General features: G+C 22.8%; 1 protein-coding gene across 2 annotated transcripts in view; it reads left to right on the top strand.

The window, feature by feature from the left end:
* Positions 1-693: 693 nt before the first annotated feature.
* Positions 694-7189, top strand: part of LOC122859387 (5-hydroxytryptamine receptor-like) — a 43811-nt gene continuing 37315 nt past the window's right edge. The window contains exons 1-2 of one of the 2 annotated variants that reach the window (XM_044162941.1): positions 694-748; positions 3567-4035. The gene's annotated coding sequence lies outside the window, so the exon portion shown is untranslated. The remainder of the gene's footprint in view (positions 749-3566; positions 4036-7189) is intronic. The other variant, XM_044162942.1, reaches the window with a different exon arrangement.

The following is a 7189-nucleotide window of genomic DNA, read 5'->3' as shown; positions in this document are numbered from 1 at the left end:
TTTTTTTTCTCATCTCTTACAGAGCCAAAGAAGATAGAAGTGTTATACTTGAAAGCTTCCTATTGTTCTTAAAAAATATTTAAAGGGTGTAAAAGAAAAAGAAGCAGAAAGTATTTTTTACTCGGTAGTAAGTTGATAGATATACTAAGTGTACAAAGAGATATATAGGAATAAAATAAAAATATAAAAAAAGAAAAAATAAAATATATAACGCCGGGAAACATAAAAAAGCCAACACCCCCGTAAAACAGCGCTTGCGTCAAATTATAAAACTACCACAAATACATTTCTTGTAATTTCATAAATCATCCCTTCCTCAAAATTTATCATAGTTAACACAATCGTACTCTGTCATATACATATTATATATTAGTGTCTATGGTTTCCTTGTTTTTTCCTGCGTACAAAATTCAACATATTAAGAAAGACTACTGACTCGAGCTGCCATCATTGCGCAAAATCCTGGTACTATACAAAGTCAAAAATTTTACTTTCAGTGTTCGCGGTTCACTCGTCTCCGTCAGTTGTCCTCTCTCGTTCGTATAAGTCATACTTTTTTTTCGAAAAAAAAATCTCTCCTCAATTTTTTGAACCTAAAACAAACTAAAACTTTCATGTGACAAAAAAAAAAAAAAAAAAATGTATATATCTGAATTTGGGTGATTAAAAATTCAAGTGAATTAATTAAAATCACTCTTCTCGCACTTGAATTTTAATTATAACAAAAAAAAAGACTGAAATATTTTAGGTAAATTTATAAAAGCTTTTTATTTTGCTCTCAATTTTATTGAGAGATTATTATTGAAAAAATTTTTTAAATATTATATTTAAGGATTAAAAATATTTCAATTTAAAATAAAGTTTTGTTTATTAAATTAAGATTAATTTTTAATACATGAATATAAAATGTGTTCTTGAAAATTTTATGTGGTTTATGTGAATATCATAATAAATTTAGTGATAATATTATTTTGTGAAAATTTAAGTTTCATAGTTTGCTATAATCAAAAATTTAAAGATAATAATTTGTTCCACGTGTTTCTAAAAAAAAAAAGAAAAAGTTAATCGTTTGTTTGTATATGATTTAAAAATTTAAATTTACATGTGAACAAGTGAATTGTAACAATGCCATGATTATTATCATATCGTTAAATTTTAGTACTGGTCATTTTATATATCTTGTTCAATTTACCAAGCTGTTGCTTCACCAACACAGCTCAAGTTTCACAACTCTATTTATTTTTTCGACCTATATATATTTTTTTTATGAAAAAAAAAATAATTACTTTTTACAAACAATTTATTTATTTATTTATTTTTTATCTTTTAAACGACCTATTTGACCTATATAATAGAAAATAAATAAAAATTAATTAATGAAAAATTTTCAATTGAAAAAAAATTTGATTTCCAATAACTAACTGGTGATAAAGACTTTTTGCTCATTCTGAAAAGCGAATTTTCATGGTCTACTTTGAGTCTCGAAAGCTTGCTTTTATCCTTTGAAAATCCTTGGTTGAATCGCAATGAAGATTAATGACGAAATAAATGTAAAAGCTTCTTCGTAACGTTTTTTTTTTTTTCCTCATCTAAGAACTTGGTTAAAATAATTGCTTCTCGAATAACATTAGCTCATGAGTGTCTTAACTTAAATGCAAAAAAAAACTAAATAGTTTATTTATTTTTTTTCACGTATTTGTGGTTAAAAAAAAATAATAAAAATACTAAATTTTATTATTATTATTTCCTTTGAAAATTATTGAGCTTTTTATCCGGGCAAAATACCGGAATACTCACGCGATCTTCCCGCGTAATGAAACATGCTTTTCTTCAATTATTTCTCACCATGATTTTTACCCTCTGACTATCATTTTATTTACTTTTTTTTTTTTTTTTTATTATTATCACTACAATTTTTTTTTCTGTAGTTTTTTATGTTATTTATTATTATGTTGAATTTTTTCTGCTCACTGAAATAGAAAATAATAAAGAAGGGAAAATTTATTTTGCATCAAAGGTTAAGGAGTAATTTACGCTGTAATAAATAAAGTTAAAAAAAGAAAATTTTATAATCTAGTTATAATAGTTGTATTGAGATAATAAAGAGTAAATATTTGAATAAACAGTTTTGATAAAGTTTGAGGTATGATTTTTTTAATTGTTTTTTATCGATGAGTAATTGGAGTGAAATATAATTATTCTGAATCATTATGTTTTCTTTCAAGGGGCTAGATTTAGTGTAACCACTACTACACTTTGTAATAGTTGAAGTACCTACTACGGTATATTAGCTGCTACAATTTCTACACCTTGACTTGACTTGTCTTCAAGCCAATTACGACAACTCATTAATATCTATTATTAGGACGAAATAAAATAATTATTTAAACTAGATTTATAGTTTTTAAATGTTTCATCAATGTTACGAAATATTATGAGTTTATATAATTATTTTAATCCTTTGAATAATGCTTAAAACTATAATAAATTATTTGTATATAGTCAAGTAGGACAAAACTATAGGACAGTTGTTGATGATCGATCATGAAGATAATGATAAATTTAGCATAAAACGCCATTTTATTTTAAATAGTCGAATGCATATAATGACTAGATTATAGTACTACACTTCTACTACACTTTTACTACACAAAACTACACCCTACTACACTCGACTACACCACTACTACACTTCTACCAAACCGCAGGCTGACACCACTACTACCCATATATGAATAGCTCCTCGTGTTTTTCAATTTAATTAAAATAACGTATTGTAATTTAATTGAAAATTTTAATAATAACATTTCTATGTTGATATATTATTCTTGAATAATAATTCATACAAAATGTAAAGTTTTTGTTATGTTTAAAGAAGAAAATACACGAGAAAAATTATAGTACTCTTAATATAAATAGTTAAGATAAACGAAAAATTTAAATAAAGATAAAATAAATTAACTTGTTTCAAGTACAGTTTGACTATTACAAAAAAAAAAAATTTACTGAAGAAAATGTAAAAGTGCAAATGACAAATAATTTCTACATCAGAGATATCAAATTTTTTTTTTCTTTTAAGGAAATAAATTTCAATACTAAAATAAAGTTTTATTATTTTATTTTATTTTTTTATACTTTATTTTATTAACGACACAATGGGATTTGTTGATTTACATATTAAAAACTTTTAATATTTAAAAAAAAAAAAATTAAAATTTTCTTTAATTTAATATTAATGAAAAAATATTTACGGTAATTTAATCCAGTGATTTTAATCAACTTGAAAAATATAAATAGGCAAAGTTAAGGTTGAGAACATTTTTTTAAAATTATTATATAATTAATTTTTGTGTGGATGTTATTATTTTTATTTTATTTTTTCTACTTTAAATTGGATTTTACGGGAGCATTATTAAAGCTTTGAAGCAGTAAATATTATCATGTATTTTAAAAACTTTAAATGAAAAAAAATATATATATAAATAATATAAAACGGTATTTAATTTTTCTATTTTATGAAGTATCTGTATTATTTGTTTAATTTTTTTTTTTTTAAATTGTTTTAGATGCTACGTGAAAATTTAACCACAAGTTGATTTGTTCAATGACATTCAACTTATCGATTTCTTGGCTTTTACCTGACTAATAAAAGTAAAATTCATTATGAATAAAATTGATCAATAATTGAATTGCTAGTTCGACAAGATGAACACCAGAAGCCTGAAAATCGTGACCAATAATTATTGCCACTTTTCCAACTATCGAGATAATTCAATTAATCCATTAAAATTAAACGCAATCTTGCTTTGAATAGTGATAAAAAAAATGATACATTATAAAAATAAATTATAAGTTATTATTATTAAAGTTTATTTTTTTGTTAACATATAAGTTAAAAATATAAATTAAAAATAAAAAACGTTATTTAAACTTTCACGCTAACAATGAAACTTGAAGTTTTGTGCAACTTGAAGTGTGAATTAACCGCGAGTTTAAAGTGATGTGACAACTGGATAATTGAGAAAAAACTTTAAGGTATGTTTTTTTTTATGAAAAAAAATAACAAAAAAATGAAAAAAGAATTTTTTTTAATCTAAATTTTGAAATGTTACATTAGTTATCATTAGAATAACCTAATAAATGTCATAAAAAACTAAATTAACATTTATTTCAATGAGAAATGCTTCATTAAAAAATAACAAAAGATTTTATTTTTTTATTTTGAAATAAAATGTTAATTATTGGCTCAGATAATAAATAATTTAATTACATTTTTGGAAAATTCAATTTATAAGAGAAGAATAATGGAAAAAAAAAAAATTTAAACATTTGTCTTGGGTTTGCGATTTAGGTTAGAAGGCTTCTCATGAATTAAACAAGAACAGTAGAACGTGTCAGTATCAGGTCAGCCGTGCACAGTAGATTTGGTTCATTGAAGAAATACAGGAGAAACGCTCGTTTAACAATGACACGGTGATGGTCACTATTCTGTAAATCCATCTGCTATTGATTGCCCAAGATAAATAATTAATTTGACTATTAAAACATCAATGTGAAATTAATTGTCAAAAAAATTTCATACATGTTTAATATAAAAAATTTTCTTTATTTTTCATTTGCATTGAATGATCCAATTATGAGATTTTTTAAATGTTCAAATATACTGAATGCTGGATTTTCTAATTAAAAATCCGACAATAAATAATTAAAGCATTTATTAAGCCAGAAAAAAAAAATATATTCTGACAGACAAAATGAAAAATGAAAAATTCTTTTTGATTTGAAATATTATATAAATTAATCATTTGCAATTTTTTTTTTTTTGAATTATTATGTTTGTGATTAATTGTGGATTCAAAGGTACAGAAAAAATGTAATGTGAATGAGTTTTTAAATGTCAAAATGAAGGTACACATTTATTTTTAATTTGTATTTTTATTATAAAATTTTTTTTTTTGTTTAAACAAAGTAAAATGTAAAAATATAATTCAACTTTTTGGCAATATTTTTCTATCTTTTCTATAATGTTGAAAATAAATCTGACAGTCTTTATTATTATTTTTACAAATTAATTACAATTTGAAAAATTTGTTATATAAAATTGTTGAGAATCTATATTTAATTTAAATATTATAAAAACTTTTTTTCATTAAATTTTTTTGTTTAATCAAGACATTGGGAAGTAAAGTTCTTTCATGATAAGAAACCAAAAAAAAAAAAAAAGGGAAACAACTTTTAAAGGACTGAAGTTATACTGAAAAGTCGAAGACACATAGTTAAAATTGACTTTTCTAATGATCTCATGGCTTCAATTTCGAGAAAACAAATCCCTAGTTGACTATCTTTTGTCATTGAAGTAAAAAAGTTTGACAAGAGATTTAAACTGACAGAAAGTGTAATCTTAAAATTTTTATTTACTTATTTATTTAGCTTTTTTGTCGGTTTGTATTATTTCGTTGAGTAAAATAAACTCTCCAAATTATTATCAATATTCAAAAGTTACATAAATCTCAAAATATATTATCGCTTTGGAAAAATAAATAAATAAATATATATTCATTCTACTCATGCAACTTTCTAGTCAACTTTTTTGACCAAAACTATATACAGTTTTAGTTTGTACATTATTTTCTCAACTTTGGTTTATTTTTTTATCTAATTATAATTATTTAGGTCAAGTTAAACTCGACATCTCCAGTAATGAGAAATCCAATTGAAATTTTTCTAAAAGGATTTAAAAAAAAAACAAGCATAAATTGTTTACATCTATTATCTGAACATTTGTAAAACTGTTGGACACATTTCCAGCCTTGAATGTGCTGCGTTGTTTTATTAATAAAATAAAATAAAAAATATAAATTTTTTTTTAAAAAGAGTAAATAAATTGTTTCTGATTGAGAAAAACTGACCTTCAAATATTATAATTAGAAAAAAAAAAACATAATAAAAAGTCAAGGTAAATTATCAAAAATTTAATTTTTCTGTTTTATTTGAATTTAATTGTCGGGAGATGACAAGTTTTTGTCAATAATTATTTATTCATTTGTCTCTTAAAGTTCATGGCTAGGTTAGTATATAAAATGATAACTAAATTATTAAACTGATAAATGAAATAATACTGGATTTAAATGCAAAATCTTTATGACAATCACTTAAATGGTTAGAAAAAAATATTAAATGTTTTAACAATCATCGAATCTGCCCAAATGTTAATCTGTTTTTAACATTTATGTTGGTTTAACAAAAAAAAAAAAATAGAAAAGTTAAATTACGGATTAAAAAACAAAATAAATTTAGAATTTTTTTCTGTTTTTTATTCAAATTTTGAATAAAAAAATATTATTCAACTTTCAATAGAAAATTAACATTCAGAATGTTTTTTAATTGAACATGTAAAATTCCGGGTCACTATTTTTTTAAATTTGAAATTTGAAAACTTTTAATTTTTCTATTTTCATTGTTTAACTGTCGTCATATTTTTGGATAATAAAAAAATGGTTTTTTTAAATTTACCTAAAATTTTCTTGGTTTAGTAATTATGTATTTAAAAATTAGAAAATTTTGCACAGTGAAAAAAATTCAATTCTACAGTACAGCTTTTGACTCTCTCGTCGACGTAATAAAATAGTATTGAAAATCAGTGATGAAAAATAAAAAAAAAATGATAATAATAAAGTATAAATACAGTCCCAGATGTCATTTTCCCTTGGTCACTGAGTCTCGATGGAAAAAAAGACTAAAAAGGATATTGCCTAGTGTACGAACAGTGCATTTAAATATAACTCTGACATGCTATCGAACCCTTAAGCTTTCAACCCCTCTTTTTCCCTCTTTCTTTTGTCAATTCAACCAACAAAAAGAAAACCTCTCAAGGGAATTTTATTTTTACCTTTCTATTATCAGATATTATACTCGTAGCATTTATATATACTCGCGGTCAGCAATAGACTTTTATTAAGAATTCCATTCATTCTATCTGTCCACAAGCATACTTAATATACAAAAAATATTATAATATTTTTCAATGATATTTAAAAATAATAAAAATAATAATCGTTTTAAAAATACCAGAGAATAAAAATTTGATTCAATTTTTTTAAAAAGGAATATTAATACATTTTTATTTTAAAATTTTTTTATTGATGTCAAATATTTTTATAAAATCAATTTAAACGTCATTTATATTTAA

This window comes from Aphidius gifuensis, linkage group LG6, assembly GCF_014905175.1.
Source record: "Aphidius gifuensis isolate YNYX2018 linkage group LG6, ASM1490517v1, whole genome shotgun sequence".
NCBI lineage: Eukaryota > Metazoa > Arthropoda > Insecta > Hymenoptera > Braconidae > Aphidius > Aphidius gifuensis.
The sequence above is the reverse complement of the archived record's forward strand: the minus strand, read 5'-3'. Positions and strand labels throughout refer to the sequence as shown.